The 27,149-nt window shown below is 32.5% G+C and overlaps 2 long non-coding RNA genes across 4 annotated transcripts; one reads left to right on the top strand and one right to left on the bottom strand.

The window, feature by feature from the left end:
• Positions 1–340: 340 nt before the first annotated feature.
• LOC128212180 (uncharacterized) lies at positions 341–9,854 on the bottom strand. 2 transcript variants are annotated; one of them, XR_008257401.1, is made up of 6 exons: positions 9,813–9,854; positions 5,944–6,030; positions 4,705–4,815; positions 3,599–3,676; positions 2,595–2,701; positions 341–1,717 (listed from the first exon to the last, which is right to left on the bottom strand). It is a non-coding gene; the product is annotated as an uncharacterized LOC128212180 (long non-coding RNA). The 2 variants fall into 2 exon arrangements; XR_008257402.1 differs by lacking the exon at positions 9,813–9,854 and adding an exon at positions 9,578–9,661.
• Positions 9,855–10,473: 619 nt separating this feature from the next.
• Positions 10,474–14,697, top strand: LOC128211019 (uncharacterized). Of its 2 annotated transcripts, none has more exons than XR_008257189.1 (4): positions 10,474–10,732; positions 12,068–12,146; positions 12,565–12,605; positions 12,996–14,697. It is a non-coding gene; the product is annotated as an uncharacterized LOC128211019 (long non-coding RNA). The 2 variants fall into 2 exon arrangements; XR_008257188.1 differs by lacking the exon at positions 10,474–10,732 and adding an exon at positions 11,001–11,111.
• The last annotated feature ends 12,452 nt before the right edge of the window (positions 14,698–27,149 follow it).

Raw genomic sequence — 27,149 nt, 5'->3', positions numbered from 1 at the left:
TATAGCAAAAAGTAGCTCCGCAACCTGGAGCAATGTTTTTTATGAATCAATATCCGGTGAAGAAAATTCATACAGGGTATTGAAACATTTTTTTGCTTCAAATGAAGACTTTTAACAAAGATAACTTAACTAGCTCTTCATCATATTAAATAAAAAATAGCAGTCTATGCCGCACACGGAGCCCCGCATTTGATCTTTTACCATAGTTTGATTGAGAGTTAAGTTTCACATCGACAAGTCTTTACAGGTCTATTAAAGCTGCACTCTCACAGATTGAACGTTTTAAAAAAAGGTTATAATTTTTATCTTGAAATGAACCAATGTATGGGAAAACTTTTCTATAGCATATGCAACAAAATATACCAAAAATACAAGCCATGAACAATATGATTGTTCAACTTGCATTATCTTTGACCTTTTGATATGACCATTTTCCAGTTTTGTCTATTTGTAAGTTATGCCCTGAGGATTATAAAGTGTGACTGTATGAATCATAAAAAAGCAATAAAAACACTAAAAATATGCCCCAACCCCCGTAATTTCTAATACAGTAGTAAAATCAAGAAATTAAACATTTAGAGCTGCACTCCCACAGATATACCGTTTTCACAACTTTTTTTTGTTTTGGAATGAGCAATTTTTTGCGTAATTATCTGCAAACCAATGATAATAGATTGCTGACAAACGATCAGATCGCAGATTTCATATTTCCGTTCGAAAATTAATGTTACTAACGGTTTAAGAAAAGTGCATAAAACATCAATGTTTTAACTTATATAGAAAAATCTGCCATTTATTTTTTCGCAAAAAATTGGATGGTTCCAATCCAAGACATAAAATGAGAAAAGTTGTCAAAACGTCCAAAATGTGAGAGTGCAGCTTTAACGTTTGAAAGTAACTCTGTTTGCCTCGTGCCCCTAAACAGGGTTTAATTATATTATATGCCCAGGCAGTAATGGATACTGGTCTAATTATCTTCTAACAATTTTTCACCAATTTTAAAGAAACAGAAAACACATATTAAGCTCATATAACGCTGTACAATTTAATCTCATTCATTAGGTTGAGAAAAATTTCCTAAAAATATTAATTGTGGAAACATATCTTATTTAAATACATACAGGAAATGGCGACATCATTTACCCTTTAGTATGAAAAATTAGTATGAAAAATGCAGTTTCCTGATATTTGAATAGCGGTTCTTTATTTAAGCATCTCAATTCATTCAACATACACATAGTATGTATCAAGTTTCAAAGGAAACCAAATCATTGTAACAATTGTTTTCAAAGCAAATAGATTCACACTCTTGACAAACTTCTTTTCCTAGTTTCAACTTTTGTGACTTTTTGATGAGCCTGCACCTTCACCTTCTCTTATGCTGTGGCTTCAAGCAATAAAGCTACCAGCTCAAGTTGCACAACTGGTGAACAAGACTGCTGATAGTCGACAAACTGCACACTTGATGCCATGATAAATCATGTCCATCGACTTCCAGAATGAAGAAATGACGCAGCACAGAATTGATTTCAACTGGACCTCTCTGTACTTTCATCCCCTTGTTGTAGTCAAAGACTATATCTAAGTGTGCAGTGCGGGATCTTGAGAAGCTTTCTGCTCCTCTGATGAAGTAAGTTTGGCAGAGTGTGAAACTCCTGTCTACTCATATGCCTGGACACCTGTGATCTATGTCTTCTTGTGTGTGCCCAACCATCACCTGAATTTTTTTTAGAGGAAGTTAGTGCTTGATTACAAGTCAATGTGACAAAACAAGGTCTTTCATTTATGCCACCAAGAACTAGTATTCCAAGTTTCATAACTTGTATGTTAACTCAAAGCAATTGAGCAGAAACTGTTTGGTAATTAATTTTAAGTCACTGCTTCCACTTATACTATCAGTAATATTGAACGTGAACCGACTGACCCAAATGCTATTCTAAATAATTTTTATGTGCAGAAACCTTTATCCTATTGACACAAAAGTAATCAAATTGTATGTCTTCACAAAACATTCTACAACAATATTTGTCAATTTAACTCAAAGATTGATTATTGTTTTTTTGTCAGACAAATACAGAGATGGCCCTATATCGCTCACCTGATTTGAGAAAGGATTCTAACTTAGTTATTGTTTGGACACTAACTGGACACTTTTGGTCTGACTTAATAATGCAGCTGGTGAAAATATTAAAAGTCCCTAAATAATGGGCTTACAAAAACATGAAAAAAAATGTATTTGTTTAAAAATTACAAAGGGCCATAACCCTTACAATATTTAAGTTTGTATTGAGCAGAATAAAAGGCTTTGCCTAAAATACAAACTTAAAACTATATTTACAAGTAAAACAAAAAAATCTACAAATATGTTTTTTGTATCTGGTTTTTGAGAGAGAATATCAGAAGAAAACATCACACATTCACAATCATATTAAAACATAATTTAGTTTTTTTAAAAATTATATTCTATTTCAAAAACACTGCAAAAGACAAGACACTTACTTTTCAATTTCTTGATTTAATACATTGATGATTATCAATTCTTATGAAGCGAGATGGGTCTTATACTTGCATGTTCTTAGTTGCTCAGTTATTACCTTTCTTAAAATTCTCCTCTTGATCTGAGCCACGCCAAAATGATGGGAGATGCTTTTGTTGTCTTTTCCATCGGAATGTATAGCACCTCTGTGTTTCTGTTTGTCTCCTGAAATAGTAAAAGTTTATTAATAATAATAACAATAATAATAATCAGTGACTTTTACTGAAATTATTTTTACCGATTGTGCCTTGCACATTGGGGAACAAAGTTGACTTCTGAGAAGAAGATTTTTCCATATAGACATATAGCAAAAAGTAGCTCCGCAACCTGGAGCAATGTTTTTTATGAATCAATATCCGGTGAAGAAAATTCATACAGGGTATTGAAACATTTTTTTGCTTCAAATGAAGACTTTTAACAAAGATAACTTAACTAGCTCTTCATCATATTAAATAAAAAATAGCAGTCTATGCCGCACACGGAGCCCCGCATTTGATCTTTTACCATAGTTTGATTGAGAGTTAAGTTTCACATCGACAAGTCTTTACAGGTCTATTAAAGCTGCACTCTCACAGATTGAACGTTTTAAAAAAAGGTTATAATTTTTATCTTGAAATGAACCAATGTATGGGAAAATGCATGGAAACCTGTGATATAAGACTGCTGACAAAAAATGTCTGAATTCCCGTCAAACATGTCCGAACCAAAGTTAAACTTTGGATAATCACTGTCATTCACGATGAAATTCAGCACTTCTTGCCCAGTATATATACGTTTACTTTAAGCGGAAGGCATATTAAAACAAACACATTTGTCCGAAAATTAATCAAACTTTAAATGGTAGTAGAATTGTCATTTGTTCACGTAATTTTCAAGAATCAGGAAGTGAAATAAATGTTCTCATGTTGCCAATTTAGTCTCGATCATCTAGACGCTTGTATCCGGATCTATATCGTTCATTGACTCTAATTAGAGCGGCTGCATGATTGAGACTAGCCGGTTCTTTGATAATTGTTACGGTCGAACAGTGGTTGAAAATGTAAAGTGAGACCAGTTTTTTACCTGTTATTGAACAAACTGTTATGTTGACAGGACTGTCCTCCTCAGCAATGCAAAGAACAGCAATGACTGGCTGGCACTCTGTAAAATGGCGATTAAAACATTATGTCCAATTAAAACTGGCCCATTCTAAACAATCCATCAGCAATATATATAAATGAGCTGCGCCATGTGGAAATGTGTCTTGGGAAGTTGACATCATTCCATGTAATGATGTCATAAAGATGAGCAGAAGACATTACTTACTATGCAGTAAAAGTTCTTACTTTAACAGTAAAGATATCTTTTTTTGAGAAAATTAATCAAAGTGAGCTCTTTTATGTCATGTTTCTACAGTACCGTAAGTCTTGTACACATCTATGTTACATATATAAATAATAAACAGGCATAAAATGAGGAGTTGTGTACACACTAATTCCTCCTTATGTACTGTGTAACTCAAGAAAAACAATCCATAATTCTAGTAAATCTCTAGAATTCCCTTACTTTTCTCGCTGTACAAAAATGAATGAGGAGTTGCAAACAAGCAGGGCCATAAAACTTTTGCTATTTAAACTGTACCACAACAGCAATTTAAAGACAGCGATACTCATTGATGGAATAGGCACTTAGACAGCTACATTTTCTGAGAAATGGAGATCAGACTAAATTCTCCAGAGATAATTTATAGCTTTATTTGAAATAAAGAACATGTTACAGTGTTTATGTTAACGTTGTTACTTATCCCTGATTTAACACAATCATTACCTTCAAAATGGTGATAAAATAAAAAACAAATATACCTTATTAAACACTGTTTACTATCACATCTGTACCCTCCCCCTTCCCCCTTCTTACATACTTAAGCGGCTCTTACCAAAGTAAAGAATGAAAGGTCCACAAGGCCAATTATTAACCATGAACCATGAGAATCCTGTTTACTAATTTGATTTTAAATCACCCAAAAGGCTTTCTACACATTATGGTTCCTTAATTTAAATCTAGCCTCCAAAGTTGTGATTTCATTGAAAGACTTGAGATACCTTATTTAAAAAAATGACGAAAGGAAAGCTTAAACACAGAAGTCTGGACGGGTATACGAGCCTGGAAATAAATACACAAAAGCTCACCATGCTGCTAAGGATTCTTATATAATTCCCGGCCCCAGTTCAGTTGGAGATGTTGATTCCACACGGCTGGATAACCGGCCCAGTGCACCCAAGCTTCACCATCGGCAGTATCTGCAAGAGGATGGTGTATATCTGGGAAATCGCATTTATAATCAATTTGCGAAAGTTCTTATCCGCCATAAGTAGTGAACAAGTATGTGGCTTATAGATCATCTGAAATGAAGTTTAATGAAGGAGACAAGGTTCGGTCTGGGATCTAAACCTGGATTTTGATGCTGAAATTGTAAGTTTTGTTCAAATGAAGTATAAACTAAAATAAAGTGAGTACAGAGATATATTGAAGCCCCGATTTATCACTTACCTGAAGTTTGTAGGGCTACAATTGAGAGCTTTGCTGTAAACTGCAGGAACTGTCCCCATGCCTTTTGTCTGTTAGGGGAATGGTGGCTTAGGTGATTGGTGGTACCACTCTGCATTTCTTATCCACACACCACAGTGTACCTGAAAATAACAGAGAATGGCCATGCACTTATGAAAGCTATGCTAGAAATACGCCGTTATGAGTGTATCAGATGACATTTCCACACAGAAATTGTGAGGCCTCCAATACAGCAGTACTGACATCAATGACGAAAACATATATATCTGTCATGGAGCTGTGCTGGTTCTGTGGCGTCAAAACCACTGCAACTGGGCAATTCACTAGAAACATCTTTTCAGAAAAAAGAAACAACCAATGCTGGGTAGCCTTTGTCACCCAGTGAACACCCAGAGCATCTTGTTACTTTGAGCATCTATTTACTTAGAAGTACAATGTAGCCTCATTAAGATCTCAAATTAACAAAAAAGTGTATCCGAAAGCTTTAAATACTGAACGAAGTGTAACTTTGAGGAGGGCTGCGAGCAAATACTTTCAAGGGCAGAAATCTCCCAGAAGTTTGAAAAAGATTATGCAAAGCTCTAGCTTGATGACTTTGGCCCAATTTCAAATTGTTACTCAGTAACACGGCGGCGTAAATTTAATCAAACATCAATATAGTTACACAGGAAAATAAGAAATAGCTTTAAACTCTCTCACATTCATGGCAGAGTGTCTGATGACCGTCCAGTATGCCAACCAGGACAGAGAATATGTGAAGTATGCACATACTCACACACCTTTACAGCCCAACATTTGGTTATGGTTTCACAGTTATTCATTTACACAAACTCACAATCAATCAATCAATGCACACCCACCTGGAAAGGTACGACATCCTTTAAAAGAGATGAATCTGGCAGTCTGGTAGACGGTTGCTGACTTAACTTTATTGTCCCAAGCAGCAACTGCAATTAGATAAACATGATGTTCGCACTTTAAAAACAAAGCTTAGTATTGAGTAAAATTAAACATTCAGCCTGGTGGCTGGGGTAACATATCTAAATCCCGAAATGGATGATCTGATCCCAGCCAACAGATCAGTGAAACACGAATTGTATTGCGTGTCCGGGGGGGGGGTCCCAAGGATATCTTGACGCAACTTACCATAACCGCCTTGCGTTTTTGTTCACAAAGCCGGCACACACAGTTCATTCTCAGTTTGCATGTTGTGTACTGAAAAGTTCCACTCGCAATAAACCTATCCATGAATTAAAACAAATTAACAAATAACTACCAGGTAATTATGGAAATATAAATGTCATTTTTTACTTAAATTATTGATAAATACAACTTATATTGCAGTCAAACTGGATAAAATATCAGGAAAATGAGTCCTGTTCCAAAAAGTGTGTTTTGAAGTTGCAGACAATAGTCCAAAGACCAAGAATTTAAGTGTTCATACAGGGGCAGGCAAATCTTTAAAAAAATGTCAAAATTTTAAAACTTAAATAAAACTAAAATTATACAAACCTTATATAAATCATGTGTAAACTTGAAAATACATACAAGAATACAATGTACACATAATCAAATGCTACCTGAGAGAATCATTTTTTTCAAGAACTACTTAAAGGGGTACTGCAACCTGCAAGCCTTTCGTTGTGAGCCGACACCTTTAAACCTCTTTCCCGCACATTAATTAAACACGTCTTATGTTTTGTCAGTGCCGGTTTTGATGACCAGTATAAATCCAAAAGCAGTTTTTTCTGCCAAAATTTACCCAAATGATTTCGATGAATGCTTAACAAGAAAGTGCAGTGTACACAATCAAATAAAGTATTTAGTGTTCCAGAAATAATGAGCATTCTGAAATCTGACCCCTTACATTCCTTAAATATTCACAAAGTGTTAAGTTCTTGTGTTTGTTATCTTTTTATGATTCAAATGGTAAAAAAACATGGTGCAAATGTGAGAAGCCCTGAAGAAGAAAACTGATATTTTAATAGAAATAGTGATGAAATCACTGACATTATGTTTACTTAGCAACTAAAGCAACAGACCAACCAGACCTACCAGTATGCTAATCTATATTTAACTGCTAAATTTTAAAAACCCAAAACATACAGATAAGACCTGTGGCGCAGTTGTTTACATTGTGTGATTGAAATGCATATATTTTTGTTGGTGATTAGTTTAAATCCAACTGAAGCAATCTCTTATCAATATAAACCTTAGTTCATCCAACAAATTAAATATTTGAATGTTAGAAGATTTGTTTTCAGAAGATCAGCAATAATGTTTTTCTTTAATTGTCTCAATGAAAAATGTTATGTTCAAGTTTATAGGCGCTGTTTTATCTGAGAATTTCCCTAGGTGTGAACCTCTTACTGTGTCCAAGTTATCCAAGCTGGATCTAAGACATTACTACAATATAGGCAATTTGCTCTGCCATTTTTATAGATAATTGTGTATTCCAAAGGTATTCTTTTGGTACATTGAACTCACAACAATATTTGAACTCCTGACGTCCAGCACCGCTGTCAGATTATCTAATCCAACTACTATGCCATTGCATGCTCTTTACTGAACGAAAGATAAATGAATACTCACAATTTTGAACAGTATTTTTTTGGTCACAGATAGCAACCTTTTAACCCCACTTAAACCTGTCTTCCCTGTTTGGCAAACAGAGAATTTTTAGAAAATTTGTTATCTGATGATCCTGTAAATTTTGTGTGGATAGACTAAATACTGTTCGAATTTAGCAAATCAAAACTAACATTTAAGGTTTATTCAGTGTAAACCCTAAAATATCAATTTTGATTTATAAGTATGTAGGTTTGTTCAAAAGCTCAGTACAATTTACTTTACTTGTTAAGTTATCCAATTTCTGTAAATAAATATTACTAAACTTGACTATAAAATGCTGTAGGGGGGCGTGTCGTAAAGTTAAGAAGTAATCCAAATAATGCAACAGTCAATTGCAGCATGGGCCCCCAAGGTCATGCTTATAGCGGGGACTGTGACTTTTAATCCAGGCAATCCCAGGTAAAATTTCCGCTCTGCACAGACAAACAGCTGGTAAAAGCCCTGTCAAATGAATTATGGTCATTTCGTAACCGCTCATTGTTGGTCATTTCGTAACCATTGTGTTAGTCAATTCGTAACCGTTAAGAAATCGAATGGTCATATCTTAACCGTTGACTCCTATAATTATGAGGAATTAATTTAATACCATTTGAATTTACAAAATAAGTTTACTGTAAGTATAAAACATAAAAATAAAAACATAAACAAAGTTAAATCTAGTAGTTGTATTCCTTCTTTATTCCTAATAGTGTAGTGTGATTTGCCAATAAACTCTGAAACTATGACAAATAGAAACATTCACACTAGCTATTTTTTTATGTTGCGAAGGAAATATTATAAGTAGGCTGAATATTAAATGTAATAATTTTTTAATTCATAGATGTTCTACCATTGAGAGGAATTGTGACCTTAAGCCAATATTTTTTAAATATATAGACCATATAACTTTAGAATTTCATTTTTTTTTAAATTGCATAGAAGTATTGTAAAATGTAGCGAGTTTGCAGAATGAGAGTATGCGCTTTTTATATGCTTATTGTATTAAAAATGTGCCGATATGTTTAATTTTGTATCTTGTTATTGGAAATTATTACCATAACTAATAATTTTAGGCTGTTTTTTGTCGGTTTCGGATATAAAGTATGCAGAATATGGATCAATTGAGAAAAGAACAGAACAAAATTTTGTTCGTTTTAAACAATTCAAACAAATATAGTCTATGAAATAGGTCAAGAATGATCATTTATGTAAACGTAATTTTACTCAAAAATACATCGCGATCAGTCTTTAATTATTGTTTATAAATAAGCAAAATGTAAGAAATAATTAACATATTTTGGTAGTATAACAAATCATTTCTAATTAAGCATGATATATATATATCTAATAACTATTGAGTAACATAAATTATTGGCTTGTTACTAGTGAGAATTTGAGTAATGTCTCCAAATTGTTGTCTTGGTTGCTGTGCCATAACCAGGTTCGAACAATACACTTAACGAGGTGATAAGTGTACTATTTATCACCTTGTTAAATGGTGGTTACAATATGAGCAATTGATTTCTTGAGGGTTACGAAATGACCAGATCACCGTCAAATGCCCCTGGGGACATCCTAGGTTAGGCCCATTCCCTGTTTTCAGCGCAAAAACAATAACACCGCATTCACTCAGCACTGCCGGTCCACCTGGAAGGTAAAAACATGGCCCATTTCCCCTGCTATCCCCGGTATAAACAAGACCTGTGGGCCATGGTTACAATTGACTGGTGCATAACTGTGGCAGAATAAGGGAAATATTTTATTGTTGCATTTATTATCAAATATGAGAATTTAAGACACATGCAAAAAGCCACAATACGAATTGGTGATAGTGTTCGTTCTGTTCTGCTATAGGAGCAAATCCCTTTTTAGATTGGAACATACCAAATAATAATAAGCGACGATATAGTGGTAATCCAATTTTGCTAGAAATCAATCGAGTTTCTCCAAAATACAAGCAAAAATTACACCGGATGTTGATACTAGTGATTTAGTTTCGGATCAACAAAATCCGGATAAACCATTTGCTTTTCATCCAAAGGGTTGACGATTTATACTACTGTACAAAAGTCATAAAAATAAACGAAAAAAACGTTGAATATGTATTTAAATCACTTACCAAGTTACCATTCTCTTTCCGTAAGAGATGAACGCCATACTGTATAATTGCACGGAGATGGTACCACGGAGATACCCGAAAATTTCCGTTATATTCCGGAAAGTGAAATTTCTGTATACTTGAAAATTTGGATGCTGATGGTACACGAAATATCGAATTTCCTTATTTCTGTTTTTTATGGAATGAAACTTCGGGATAATATACAATAGGCTTTAGATAAAGTAAAACAAATAAAAAATGCTTAGTATATAGCTATTTTTGACCAAAATTATGATTTTTTCCCTGGTCGCCTTAAAGGCTTAATAGCTATTTTTATGGATACACGAATATACTCACACAAAAGTTTAAGAATTTTGTTTTAATATTTAAAGAGAATAAGATTTAAAACAATGAAATTATCTCGTAAATAAACATTCAAGCTTATCAACTTACTGTCAATGGACATTTTTATTGACATTTGATACATCAAATCTGGACTGAAAATATTAAGGGGACCAATTTTTGTCGCCTTAATCCAGCGGTCCCCATAATGCCTAGATTAATATATATATGGTCACCTTAATATCTGTAGTAGCAATAACAACGTAACGTCGTTTTTTACACTTCCCTATTCTGCACAATGCTAATACCACTCCTCACTCCAATGAATATTACTCCTGCAAACATTTATACTTACTGCCGAAAATGGTACCAAAATAATCATGAATAAATTATCTATCAACTGTAGTACGGGTTTTATCTAATTATGTGAAACAAAATAAAACGAGCAAAAAGTTTCACAAGCATTTTTTGTAATATGTCGTTTTTCTGCCGGTCTTGGGACGTTTTGACTGTCATTTTATACTTTCGATTTCGGATATTTTAAGAATTGATTTGATTGTCAATGACTTTACAAGGATACATTGACGTGTCCTGCATCGGTGAGTATAACTTTAATGAATTATTATGTATATTTTCTGCTTTTATTTTGACAAAAACTGAAACAGGGGATAAAACATGCTGAATTATAGGTCCAAATCGAAAGAGAACAACAATGCATCATCGAATTTCTGAAAATTCATTCATTTATCTACACAGTGATACTATCCATTTGATTCAGTAATCTGTCGCATTTTTCCGCAAGGGCTATTTATAAACACATCGTTTCTGAGAGTGGCCAAAAAAAAAGAACAATTTGATGACTCATAAGGCATGCAACCTTAAAAGCCGAGAGTATCCGAATTAACCAGGAAGTGATTTTTGTTTACTTTTTAAATGCCAACCTCTGTAAATAGTAATTTATTTTGAGTAAACATTGAGGTAGGTTTATGCATATCATTGTTTTATTATATTTAGAATGCTATTTATAAGGGGTTGCCAATTCCTTTGCATGAACATTGGTCAAATGTTTTATAATTTGAATAAATAAGACATTTGCAATATTGTGATTGGTTTTAATGAAATAAACAGACCGGGTTCATTAAGGATCTGGTCACTTTCGGTTTTAAAAAATGTAAATAAACTATTGGAGAATTGGCAGTTATTTTTTATTAAGCCATTCTATATTATTAATTAAGAATCTGTCAAGCTGAAGTTTGTTATTGTTTATGCGCATGTTTCTGCAACGGGCATTGACCGACAAATTCATATTAAATAACTTAAAAGAGCTCGACAACCAAAACCCAATTAATCAAATTACAACGCCAAGTTTCCATTTAGTGTTTTATTGGTTAATAAGAAAAATGCAGGCTGGCTTATATAGGCATTTCACAATTGAAGCTAAGAAAGTAAGCATTTTTTTAATCTTCTAAACAGTTAATTGGATGCCTACCAATTTTAATTGTTTATAGATCATACATTATCACCAATTTACTAATACTTAAATAATAATTGGAAAGTTTCAAATTTCAACATATCAATGTTTTAATGTGTTAATTTCAGGAAACATTTTTATGTTCTGTATAGTTACTTGGATTATAAAATCACTCTCTGTAAAAATTATTCAACTTTTCAAACATTATTTGTCTTCAGATTTATTGGAATTCCTGTTATGATAGGATTTCAATTGCTGTCATTAATTTTCAACTCAATGTTTTGATTATTCATTTGAAATTATTTTAAACTTCACATTCCATAAATGGCTGTTCTTCCTTTTTGACTTAATATTTTGAGTATTTTTACACATTAGTATGTCTGCCAATTCATGGGTGGTCAGTTTTGTCATTAATTTTATTAGTCTTTTTTCACTTTTTTATTTAATCTTTTCTTCCTTTCAGTGAGAAATAAAGCCATAGAATACATTCATACCACTCAAATTCAGCCAGTCAGAATGATGGGAAGGATTGCAGAACTGAGGTAACTTAGAACTATGATGCATATTTACCAGAGAATATCTCATAAACATGCCATTTGCTTAATTTTCTTTGAAATCATACCTGAAGTTATTGAGAACTCTTTATAAACTTTGACATTTTGTATGATGACATATTTTATTATTTGTAAAATAAATGCTTTTGACATTTTTTTGAGCTGTAAAGTTGAATTGATTCTTAAATTGATTCTGGTAAATACCAAACTGTGTATAGACATCAAACCTCATTACATATATATATATATATATATATATATATATATATATATATATATATATATATATATATATATATATATATATATATATATATATATATATATATATATATATATATATATATATACATAGTTGTCCCTCTCTGAATAATACATAATTATCTATGTTTCTGTTTACTTTCAGTTTCACTCTCACCTGACTGATGCAGATTCATTAACCTAAATGTATGTACTTTTTTTGTCAAATTGTATTTATTTGCTCTATTAAAAATATAATGTTGACTTTTTTGAGGAATAATTTTGAAAGGAAAAATAAATTATCATAGAGAAAAGGTAATTTGTTATGTACAAAAAGTGGACAAAAATGTTGAACAGTATGAAGTTTTAAATTAGAAAATCCTTATTTCTCTCTGTATGTATGTCAACTTTATTAAGACAATATTAAGACAATATCTGGTAATATAATGTATTCTCTTAATTATATGTGATGAAACCTTTTTACACTGTATGTATACATCTGTATATGTATGTTGCCATATAAACTGAATGCATGTAGTTTCTTTTGTGAACATGTGTATTAATTGAAATCAACACATTCCTTTGTTATATTTTCAGGCTCATGATGGTTTCTGAGAAAAAAACAGCTTGGTGTAATTTGACATTATTTTTCAGTATTTGACAGTGGTTCTATCATGCAACAGTCATACCATGAAGTGTCTCACAGATTCTCTCTCAATTCCTGCAATATCCAAGATTACAGTGTAGTGCAAAGAGGATTAATTTTCTTGCAATAAGAAGTATCTGCACTTCCAAATACCCCTGTACAGCATGAACAGTTCCTTCATTTTTTGAGTGATTATAGAGTGAAAATGTTTCCATATAAAATGTTTTCTTTTTATGTGTAGAACTTGTCATGAATGGTTACAAATACATGCATGGACATTATGATTCCAAATCTATGCACATTTTGATTCCAATAACTAAAGTATTTTAAATTTGGTTTGAAACAGAAATATTGTCCTTATGTATGTTTCTAAACATTATCTGGTATTATTCGTGTTTATAGTTTCCATGTCAATTTAAAAAAAAGTCGGTTCTTTTAAAGATGCACTCTTACTCCCACATAAGATTTACCACAATTAATACTTTTTTTTTATTATTCCAAAAAGGATGAATAAATGTTGAAAACAATGGTTCTAATGAAGGATGCTTACTTCTACTTGAAGGAAATGTGCATAAAAGACAGTATTTCTACCATTTGAGATCATAGTAGATCACAGTAAATCTTTATGCATTCACCAATCATTTAATATCTTTGCTTTTTCAGCTTAAATACACGGTTACAATATTTTTATCAATACTTAATATTTTCCAAAAATGAATTATTAAGTAAGTTGTTAAAGGGTTAACAGTCAAAGTATATGTTTGTTATACATGTGTATGCATTGATACTGAATAAGAGTGTCACTTTAAACAGTTGCCATGGTAACTATAGAGTCTAGTTTTCTTAAGAAACTGTAATTGTTGTCTAAAAACCTTTGTATTTTCAATGTGATACTTTTTAGCATGTCCGCTTCAGTCAATGAAATATTTCTCTGTTATTTGTTAATCATTTGGTCATACTTTGTATACAATTATATTTATAATTTAACCTTGAAAATTGCTGACAATCTCATACTTATATTGAAATATTCAGAATTGCTAGATGGGTTGAAGTTCACCTTTATTACAACTGTCAGGCAAATCATGGCAAGATGTACATAATTCTCCTTTTTAACAAAAAGCGATGTTTAAAGCATTTCATGTATTTTTATTGAATGGTTACCATGGCAACTAATTTTTTGTTTGCCTTTAATCTTCCTATTTATAATACTATTAATTGTAAAAATGCAACAGTCAAGCAGTGAATGGAAGAATGTAAATGTTCTTTGTCTTTTACCTTTTTCAAGCTCATTCTTCAAAATATAAACGAATTTTAAAATTTCTTAAAAATGGACGTTTTTTCATCATTTTTTTAAAGTAAAATAATTTTCTTAAAACTTTGTTTAGGTTCTGATATTTAGGAATGTGTATTAAATTTATAGAAAATAAACAAAATGTGTTGTTTGACATTATTTATTTCATTCAAATTCCGAAGTTTTGAATTTGACCTATTTTGGCAGAAAAATTGATAAAAATGTAAAATTAAAAGGGCTATTATTCTGTCAAAAATTGATGGATTTTGAAAAAATGTGCATATTTGAGTTTGTAATGACGTAACCTTTAAAATGATATATCACTTTAATATACCGCATTAAATTAATTTTTTACGTTGTTATTGTTATCTGTAGTAGATATATATATATATATATATATATATATATATATATATATATATATATATATATATATATATATATATAAAGGCTACTGTGTCATACGTGAGTATTCTAAATTTCATACCGGTATTTTTTGTTTAATATATGTTTAATCTGATGCCAACACTCTGTAAACTGCAAAGTTTAGAAGAATTAATCAAAATCATTATTTCTTGATATAGATTTGTGGTGGCATTTATGCTATGTGTACATGTATGTAACACTGAAGATATATTTTAATTTTGTTTAAATATGTAGGGCATTGAGGAGGATTACATCATTGTTTAACATCTCGTACAATTAACAAGCATTTAACATTTGAATAGCACGATGCTAACAAATATTAGCAAAGAAACCCGAATAAAGACTGCATCGCAACGTGTATACCAAAATGAATTTTTAAATGCAACAATCGCAATTAACCTACTTTCAACATATAAACACTGATGATTTGCAGACTAAAAATTATGAAAACGTGCGTGCCGTTTCCAACAGAATGTCTTTCCAATCTCTTTCCAATGGCGATTTCTTGCGTGCGGCGTTACATGAGTTTCTTAACTGCAATCAATTCAGACAAAATAACATTTTTAACTTTCAGTCTGTCGCTTTATGTCCGAGTATAACATTAGTTTTACTGCCTTAAGCATAATGTGTTCTGTGAAGAAAGTAAACCGCCCATACACATTTCCTGATTACAAAATCAGAAGGTGTTCCCGTGTCTATATTTTAGTATTATTACAAAATGCATGGGTCCCGAGCGTCAGATAGTGTACACGATGATTATTGGTCGTTTGATGTTAATGCATGTCACATCAAAATAAATCTAGATACCCTATGGTTATCAGCCGTCCGTTCGAACGTCCGTCCGTCCGTCCGTCCACATGTTGAGCTTGTTTATTTCTAAATAATTGTGAAACCATTGCAGATATATGCTTCAAACGTAAAACACTTACGTCAAGATTATAAGTATCTTTTATGGCCGACAGTGTAAGATAGGTTCTTCCTAACCCGAGCGTAGGGCTTTTTGCGGAAACGAGGTTTACCGAGTTTCCGCAAAACACCCTGCGCAAGGTTTGCGATGAACCTTTCTTACACGAGCAGCTATGGTAGATGCTTTTTCTCACACCTCAGTTAAACAAAATAAAGTAAAACTGGATTTTTCGCTGGAACTCTTTCATGCGTAGTGAAAATGGATATGTGATAATTCGTGGTTTTCATGGATATGCGCGCAGTGATTCATATTATGTAAATAGTCAAATCGTTCTTGAAGTAGTTCTGAGAAGTGTGCAGCATTATTTCTTGAATGGAGCTTGAAAACATTTTTATGGTGCCATTTTAAGCGAAAATAATTAATTAGGATTCTATATATTGCCAGAAGACAAGGTTTCCTTGATGCTAAAGACGATGGTCTTCAGCAAGGGAGGTAGTTGTGTGATGGCAATTAAAAAGAAGTTCCATACGTGTACTTGTTTTATCTCTGCCCGTTGGCAAGATAAGAATTTCTAGCATGGTCAGATTTTTAGATCTACTTATCTGAGGTGGGAGAAATATAACTCTAACTAAAGTAGTGTGACTTGGTATAACGTCTTCTTTAACTTATTCAAATTCTTCATCAGAACTTGACAAGATTTGGAAGGAATTTAATAAAAATCTAAAGCATCACAATGGCATTGTGAAATTATGTGTAGCACAAGAAGATGTAACTTTTCATCCTATTACCAAATGACCTGGCTTGATTTGGAAACAAAACACAACACGATAAACGTTCAATGTTTATATCGTTATACCGAATTCAAAACAAATTCCTGTTTCTTGTGTGGTTCCCTTCATGCTACTTTAATTAAAAAGGTTCCATACAGACAGAGCTATGGCTATTGGTAACCACATGGTAATCTACAATATTAATTCACAATATGTCGGAACCATCTTGTGGATTACTGTTTACTGTATATTATATATAGCTGAAACATTCACAAATACCATTGGGTTACTAAAGGTACCACTTTGAATTGTTTATAAAACAGTGTTATTACGTGGACACAGTATTAACCGCCAAGCCTTAAGAAGGTGAAATATAGAATATGACAAATTTACTGACGACTCTTCACCTGGAAAAGTATCTGTTGAACATCAAACTAACACATATCCTACACCAGGAACTCTGTATCGTATAGAGTATGTTGAGCAATGGATAGTAAATGTTGGTCATCAAACAATTACACATCACACCCAAAAGCACTCTGTAACATAAAGCTGAAGTTGAGCAATGAAAAGTCAATGTTAGAAACAAACAACACGTGTCCTGCCTAAGGAGCCCCCTTACGTAAAGATAAAGTTGAGCATTGGATAGTTAATGTTGGTATTCAAACTGACACATATCCCACCCCATGCACACTCTAACGTAAAGCTAAGGTTTAGCAATGGATAGTATAAAAAATAATTAATGATTGTAATCAAACCTTCACAAATCATAGCAACAAGTATTTTGTTATCTTAAGCTAATGTTGAAAAATGTCTTCATCATTATTCTTTGGTTCAGCCCCATTTTTGAATCAGATAAACATTTCCTTTCGTGATAAAACGTGATAAAATACAATATAACCCAAATAGCCATCGGCGCTTCATGATGATATAGTCGATTGCCTTTTCTTGGAAATGACACGAAGCCTTGCTTCTAAACAGCAATATTTGTTCAAACGAATTAATGGTACCACAAATAGAGTGAAAATTCTCCGAGGCTAAAAGCTTTTCGTAAAACCTTTCCTGTCACCAATGTGTTTTTGATAGATGTTATGGTACAACCAATTTGACCGTGGGTGATGATGGATTTTAGCAATACAGATGATTAAAATCAACACGCAATTCCTTTGACTAATTAGTTGTGTGTTTAATTTTTAAAACAACTCTTCAAACAACTGTTTCTAATATCATTTAATAATATTATAAGATACTTCAAGGATAAGAAAGGCAATACTTGTTTTACCGGGCTTTGTTTAGGATGGAGGCTAATAACTTAACATCAACGAGAGACACAAATGTAATTATTGCTCTACCTACTTTGATGAGTTATTGGAACTGCACACTTTGTCTCTGTTTTCATGAATTTCAACCACGATAGTTCGGTGAAGTAAACGCTGTGTGCCATGGTGTTAAACTAACTGTACAATAATGAGCGTGAGCATATTAACATATCGTTGCAATTTATCCATAGGCTACCTATTGAACGGAAGCATGCGCTGTCTACTGATTAACATTCTGATATGGGTATGAATTCAATAGATAAAACAAACATCTGATATGTGTGTTTTTCAGTCACCTGATGATAAATCAACAACCTGTCAAAAGGGTTAATATACGGCCGTTGTTCCACGATACGTACTGCAACAATAGAAACAAACTGTCGTTAATATCCGTAACGAAATGAAAACACGTGCCTCTTCCACTGTTGGGCGGTGTCCACTATCAAAAGAGATATGCTACAAATTTATGCTTAAAATTTATATGTATTATAATATTAATGTAAAATACAGCTATATTTTGTAATTTTTCCCTACGAAAATACCTTTATTCCCGCGTTCGTTTTCAGATATCGATAGCCGAGAACCATACTAGACAAGCATATTATAACCAAAAAATATCTATTCGTGCTAATATTATCGTTTACATAAAGAGAAACTGGGTTACAAGTCCATGAATCCCATCCATTTGTGTACTGAGCAATGAAAAAGACCGAAAACTGACGCAAAATATAATTTCATCTGGTTGCCTATATTGACGTATACATTTCAAGATAATTTCAAAATTAACGCCTTGTATTTAGTTACTACATGGTAATTCACATCATTAATTCACAATGTGTTGAAACTACCTTGTGGATAACTGTTTTTATGTATATTGATTTACAACATCGTGTATGCTTTGTTCTGGAGCACATTCAACCTATATAGATAGATAAGTTAATTAGATTACAGACTTTACAAGACCTCCGCTTGTGGATTCTTCTCGACGTGTATTTTCTTTATTTCAGTATAACACAATTATTGTAACAAAGTCAGTGACGAATGTGGTGTTAGAGGGCACACCTATTTGCCAGGAGAAAAGCAAATGAAAAGTGTTTTCATTAATTTAAAGAAAGAATATATTGAAGCAACATATTATATTGACAGAATGTAATAACGAACAAAAACTAACTTCCAGATACACACAGTAAGTATCATGGAAATATCTGCCTGGATAATATGGAAAGTGGTTGTTCGAACTTTTCAAACGTAAGCAAATACTTAGAGATGACACGTCAATTATAGGAGGACACAATTTGTGGCAGATGAAACCCCGTGAAATGTTTTATCATTAACAATGATTTGGTTGTTGGCGTCTGTGAAACACAACAGTTCTGGTCTTTAATTCTTGTTATGTTTTTCCTAAGCTCCTTTGTTCTTCACAATTATGCTTCGGAATAAAAGGATGTGAACTTTCCACACAGGAAAGAAATCCATTAACGGGCTAACTAACAACTGTTAACCTTTTAATAATAGAAAGAGAATTAACAAATGCATTAAGATATAATGTGAAATGGAGTATTGTCCGGGGTCCTTCCATAAAATTTAATTAGTATTTGAAATGTATAGTTACGATACGGCACTTATAAAGTGAGTGTCTGAAATGCAAATTATTTCAAATGATGCTAAATGTCTTTGACCATGCTACTCTGACGTAGCGTATTCGTAAACAGATTAAGTCCAATTTTACACTGAACACAAGATGTGCAAGGTTCATTGTTCTTTAACATTTAAAAATCGTTAGCAGGTTTCAAGTTTAGTTTACGCTGAACTCATATACTGATGAATAGTGGCAGAAATGACCTTTTACAATATGACATAGTATAATATAAAGATACTAATAACTTTTAAACCTGGCATTCGGTGCTAAAAGCATTTTTCTACGGAAATATTAAGAAACACAATTCACACTTAAATACTAGTATCCCAAAACTAGTTTAACAGGAATACTATGTATATTAACTATTTATATTGTATTGTATTGATAGTTTTGTAATATGTCAACACTATCTTAATAAAGAACATAGTACCGTTGTTGTACTGGTGTTGCTATATAACACTAAAACACATTCATACAAAATCTGTCGAGTTGGAATGGGAGCGGAAATGGGAATGGCTAATTATTACAAATCGACTCCTTATAACAATGTATTTTCTATAATAATTTAGAAGATAAGTTTTAATAATTGTGACTAAATTTATACAAAAGTCATGTTTCCGTTTCTAAATAACAACATGAAAAATTGCAGGGCCACACTTATTGATGTCATCCTCACCAATGCAAAGTCTTTCATGTGTAAAACTGTCAACTTTAATTGCGGCCTAAGCGACTGTCACAACCTCATAGCTACCAGTTTAAGAGAACAATGTGAGCCATTTATGAAAAAGAAGGTCACTTTCAGGTCATAACAAATCATTTAATGAACATCTTTCCCATGTACCTTTCCATCTCGCCCATATCTTTGAGGACATGGACGATATTTATTGGGCTCACGAACACCTATTGAAACAAGTTATTGACGAGCATGCCCCAGTAAAACAGAAAACCCCAAAAAAGAAACCACCACCTTATATGAACTCTAGGTACCGAAAACTAATTTACAAGGCTCATCAAGCAAGAAACACCCATACCAGAAATCAGAACATGACCAACTGGTTAAACTACACTAAGTTCAGAAATCTTAAAACCAAGGTGAAAGAGAATCTATAGTTGTTTATTTCCAAGAACGGTGTAAAAGAGGACCCAAATCTAAGGACTTCTGGCCGACAATTAAACCTTTTCTCTCACAGAAACCTACAAATAAATCAGATAACCCAATAATACTCAAAGACAACAAAGGGAGTTTGGGTTCTGATCAAAAGCTGGTGGCCAATAAGATGAACTCATTTTACATTAATATAGCCGAAAATATTGGAATATCTGGAACTCAGGTTAAAGATCAACACCCTTGTCTTGATAAAATAAAGGAAAACTGCCAAATGTCACATGACTTTCACTTTACCCCGGTCACCGATAAAGATATTGGAAAATACATTGACAGGTTAAATCCCAAAAAAGCAACTGGTATAGATCTTATTCCTCCCAAAATCATCAGTGCTGGCAAAGATACTTTACAGGTTCCCATCTGAAACATGGCCAATGAAATTATCAACCAATGATCATTTCCAAATAGTCTTAAGCTAGCACAAGTTACCCCTATATTCAAGCAAGATGACCCCTTTATTGAAAAGAACTATAGACCAGTCAGTATTTTACCATCAATATCCAAATTATATGAACGGGTCATAAGTAAGCAACTGATTAGTCATTTTGATAACATTTTTTCATCCTTTCCTGGCAGCATTCAGAACAACATTTGGATGTCAAGCTACCCTGTTAAGGCTGGTGGAAGACTGGAAAAAAGCCCTTGATGAGAACAAATATGTTAATAGGCGCAGTTCTAATGGACCTCTCAAAAGCATTCGACTGCCTGCCCCATGATCTCATCTTAGATAAGCTTAATGCATATGGTCTCTCAGCCCCAGCATGTAAACTTATGCACAGCTATCTTATAAACTGAACGCAGCATGTCAAACTTAGTCAAATTACCAGTGAGTGGGACTCCATCCTGAAAGGCGTACCACAAGGATCAATATTAGGGCATTTAGTTTTCAACATCTTCCTAAACGACATCTTCTACTTTATCAATAATGCAGCTTTGTATAATTATGCAGATGACAATACTCTTTCTGTGTGTGATATAAATCCTGGTGTTGTTAAGACCACTCTTGAAGAAGAAAGTAACATTTTGATAAACTGTTTTACTTCCAATCAAATGCAGGCTAGCCCTGACAAATTTCAGGCAATTTCAGTTGGCTCAAGGTTTGTTAAATAAATAAAACAATTCAATATACTTAATCACACCATTGTTTGTGAAGAGCAAGTGAAACTTTTAGGTGTTGAGGTAGATGGTTTATTAAACTTTGATGCCCAGATTTCTAAAATGTGCAAAAAAGCTGCGAAGCAATTGAATATTCTTCAAAGACAAAGCAAATTTTTGACAACCAATACTAAGGTTATTATCTTTAAATCTTTAATCAGATCCAATTTCAACTACTGTCCCGTCGATTAGCATTTCTGTAGCAAGACAAACACAGAAAAATTGGAAAAGATTCAATACAGAGCTTTAAAATTGTTTTAAATGATTACACCTCAACTTACGAAAATCTTCTTCAATTGCCAACATTACATTTGAGCAGGGTAAGATACATTGCTATTGAAACTTACAAATGTCTGTATGGCATCTCTCACCAGAATATGTTCAAAACCTTGTAACTTTTAAGACATGTAATTTTAATCTGAGATATGAAAACTGTGTAGACGTTCCAGAACTACTAAATATGGGAAAAACTCTTTCCGTTTTGAGGCCAGTCAGGTATGAAACAGCCTCCCAAAGGAAATAAGGGTCTCCCAAAACTATCTGGAATTTAGAAGGCTGATCCGCACCTGGACAGGTCCCTCTTGTAAATGTTCAATGTTTAAATAATACCTTTTTGCTTTAATAAAATACAAGAAATTGGGAACTATAAAATGTTTCACTGAATTTCTTTTATCCTTTGTCTTAACGGAAAAGGAGTTTTGTTTTCAGTAGGACGGCTTACAACCACTGGACAAGATTATTATGGCATTTAAATACCAGAAAAGATTTCAGCGGACTTCTTTGACTAAAATAATAACTTATTAAATTGGCTAATATCTTATTATGATTGTTTAAATTTATATAACCTCTGTCGAACACATACAACTACTTGTGTTGTTTTTTTCGGCAAGTATTTTGTTTAGGTGTTACGACTTTACTTTTTCAAATAACATTCTTTTACAGTGATAGGTGTAATATCAAAATAACATGATACATATCATACCTTTTCTAAGCAATACTTTTAAAGGATTTTTCCTATCAAGCTAGATTAATTATAAGTTGTTTTTTTAGTAACTACACATCGATGTACAAAGCTGTTATTCCTTTTAATAGTTTGCTACTTACAAACGTGCTTCTTCAATGTATACGATTACCCTTTAAGTAATACTTTTCAAACAACTAACCATTTTACAGTGGTATATCAACTAGTGGAACCGTGCGCGGGTGAATTTGTTGGTGTTATCACTGTTTTTGATGCTCTAATCCTATTTTCCTATTGTATTTGTATGCATGTTCCAATATGTGTTCATTTTAACATATATACTTTTATTTCCATGTCACAAGCCCATTGTTATTTTATTTGATATGTTATGTATGTCAGTTATTCATGTTTCAAAATAGCTCATTGAGCTAATGTTTCTCTGTACACATACCCGACTTTAAATAAAGATTATTGTATTTTGTATCTTGTATCTTGTAACATTACGTTGACCGAAGTCACCATATTCTATACATTTAAAAAATATATCGTACAGTCTGTATATTCGCTATTGAGTTTAGTTATCCAAAGACGAACACAAATATGTAACAAAAATGATGCAACAGTATTGTGAAAATGTTTTAGTTGACAAGCAGGTGGTTAATCTAAGGTTTTTTTATCGAAATATACACACTGAACAGTGGTTTTCTAGCTTCAATAACATGTATTTTGGCATTATTCTATTCGAAAAAAACGCTTTGATATGTAAATGTTTCTAAAATGTGAAATCTCGTTTGTTTATCACCAAATACAATTATCTTTGTTTTAAATATACACAAAACATATTGTTCAGCTTAAATATAAAGCACACTATCTTGTAGTTTTCTAAATACTGCTAGAAGTCTATTAAGGATGTTATTTCCATAAACATAGCTCGACCGTCTTTGGTGTATTCTTGCAGTAATTCTTGATCTAAATATATAAGTACAGTGATAAGTCTTATATTTTCAGGTTGCTATTTGACATCACCTTTATTTTTTTACAATATATGAGTAATTTCTATAACTTTTTTGCACATTTCTGATATAATGCCCTGTAGTTTTTATTCTGTTAAATGTAGTTTAGTTTTATATGTAGCATCTTATAACACAGTCGAAATATCTTATTTAATTATATGTTTTGAAAATGAAGTACAATTTTATATCAATTGTGTATGCTTTAAGTCGTCAATAAAGTTTAAATCATACATCATTTGAAATATAAGCTAATTTGGTAAAATAAATCCAATTTCGTTCTTCCATTGATCATAAACAGATTGTTACAGCTTTAATGGACATAGTGAGTGTCTTTTTGCATCATGATAAGAAGATGTCGTGACATAATTCACGCATACTAATATTATACTGTATTACCGGTACTTGAAATGAAATATATGATAATTTGACATTCTGTAAAATTCGATTAGTACAAATACGACTAAATACACTTCAAGCATGTATAATTTATTTTGCGATGCTCCATATAATCATAGTAAACATCCATTTATATCCGAGCTAAATGTACTAAGTTGCTAGCCGACAGACCGGATAGTTTCGATAAAAGACACGTATAATAAAAACGTGAGAATATGACTTAACATCTGTTTAAGCTCGTTTAGTTTTTCAATGTTATAGTGTGTTTTTTTTTCAAATTACTTAGTCTGGGTGGACAACGGTACATGTTTCAAAAAATAAATTTAGTGTTGTGTCACGGTGTGTAATATTGTTAACTGTTTAAAGTAACTGGTACGATGAGTCCATACCACTACTCGGCTTGAATGAGTGTAATAATTAAGCTTGAAGATGACAATAAGTGAGACGATCGAGATACGTTCTTGCCTTTTGGAGCTACAACCCCTACGCGTTAATTGGTTGCGATGTTTCTACTTGCTTCCCTTTTTTAACTAAAACGTCTCGGTATTTAAACTATCAACAAGCAATAAAACCTTATATTATCTTTTGTAAAAAAACTCACCATCAAGTGCTTACTTACAGAAAGGAAAGATACAAGCAGGTAAATTGAAATAAGCATACTGTAGACCTGCATTGTGTTGTCATGTTTATTGTGGTTTTGTGGTATCGAATATATTAAAGGGACTCCACCAATGATTTAAGTTATCCCAAATAAATCAACATTCATGGCTTATAAATATATATATATATATATATATATATAAGAATGTCATTGTGTGATAGGAATAGTAAACATCAGGTGTGCTTGTGCCATGACAAGATGGCCTATTGTTTAATGAATGAATATATGGGTAACTGATCTAGTTTAAATGTTGTCGTGTATATAGACATATGGACAGAAATTGCTCTTTTACAAAAGTATTTACAAACTCAGTATGAGTATAGATATCACACAAAATAATACATTGCACTCAAAACGACCAAACATGAAAATACATGTAGTACCTTTCAAAGCCATGTGTTAGTTCGGTCAGATTTGTGAACAATGAAATCGCGTCTACATGGGTGTTTTTGTGGATAGAACACATTTTTGAACCACACTGATTGGGGTATGCTTTTGGAAAATACGAAGCAATTACTAAAATAGTGCTTAAATGAATATCCGTAACAGTGCATTTTCAATATTTTATTTCTATCCCTGTGTAGCTATATTCATAAACGAAATGTTGAAAAACAGGTCTAAATCATGTATCTAAGTTACAAACCTCATTGTTTCTACAATAATTAAAAGAGTGAAGGGCCAAGGTCTCAGTGCCTAGATTAATTAAAAAATGCACTGCCAAGATTTCGACGCCAAACGCATTATCATTTATCAGAGATTTACCAATGATGATTATCGCTCTGGAGTACGAGAATGGCTAGAGGAGATTGAGGTCACAATGTTTTCTTTTTAAAAATGCTTCATTAAATCAGTATTTTTTTTACTTTAAAGGGGAGCAATTAAGGTTGATGCAAAACTTCTTTTTAAGTTTAATGCATTATTATGTTGTGTTCATTTAACTTGATAAAGAATACATATGATTTGAGTATAGATAAAAATGTTAACCTTTATAAATGTGTGGATGTTTTGTAAATATACAGCTAGGTGGCCAGTTCAAAAGTGACAAAATATTGCTCCTATTAAAAAAAATGTTTGCATTCACCTACTTTATGCGTATTGCGGTTCCAAAAGCGCAATACTTCGCAAAGTTTTAACATCATTTATGTTGAGCATAATATTTAACTTCTAAATGACGATATGATATACTGTTTAGCCTTTCTCGGTGTTTGTCTGCGATGTTTAAACTTGCTTCCCTTTCTTAACAAAGACGTCTCGATATTTGAAATATCAAAAAACAATCTTTATGTGAAAAACACACTATCCAGTGCATACTTACAAAGGTAATAGTACAAACATGTAAATTGAAATATACACGCTTAAGGCCTACATTGAGCTGTCATTGTATTGTTAGTTTGTGTTATCGAATATGATAAAGGGATACCATCAATGATTAAAACTTGGAAACATTACCAATTGAATTAATGTGAAAGGCTTAAACATAAACAATCAAATGCAATTGTGTCACAGGATCAAAAATGCAACAGCTGCTTGTACCATACATTCATCAAGAGTTTAAACTAGACCGGATAAGATAACCTATTGTTAAATACATAAATATCATGAACTTGAATAAGGAAGGTAACATATATGAACGGATGAACAACAAATAAACAAAATTCGCGTGTATATACAAGTCTGCGTTTATGTGAAGAATTTTCTGCGATAACATTGATTGCGATATTCATTTTGAATATGAGGATCAAGATTTAAAGAGCATTGCATTACATGTTAAATTTAAGCGCATATTCTTATCTTCAGTTCTATCACCGACTAGCTTCCCCTTGCGTATTAAACATGATATCACATTATAAAACGATACGTTTTGTATAAGGAAAATGAAATTGAGAGAATATAACCACTATGTATCCAATTAAGTAGCGCAATCACGCGTTGGAGTGATTAAGCAGGGCGGAGACATATCAACAATAAAACGTAGATCAAGTAAATTCATCATGTTCAGCATTGTTGTTCAAAATGCCAAACCATTCGGCTTTAAAACCTACGCATGTGTAAGGTCGGCAATGGTCTGATATGATATAACCATGCTTTGATTCGATTCACTGTCATATCTAAATAAAAAAACAACTTTGAAAAACACACACGTATAACACTGAGTAGTCATTTCAAAGTTGGTGCATTCGACCTCTATGTTCTATAATGTCTCAGTAAAAGTTATCATCATAACTTAAATACAACATATTACAGCAAATTGAATTGAAAATGAACGGGAAACCCGTTTGAAATCATAATGGAATTGAAAGACAATGTCAAGCTGCGCATTTTCCTTTTAAGAGACTTTTAAAGCTTGCACGATCGTTCAGTAACTTAAGTAGTTATTTCACTTCTACATACAATTTGCAATA

Source organism: Mya arenaria, chromosome 12, assembly GCF_026914265.1.
Source record: "Mya arenaria isolate MELC-2E11 chromosome 12, ASM2691426v1".
NCBI lineage: Eukaryota > Metazoa > Mollusca > Bivalvia > Myida > Myidae > Mya > Mya arenaria.
This window is presented reverse-complemented; position numbering and strand designations above follow the sequence as displayed.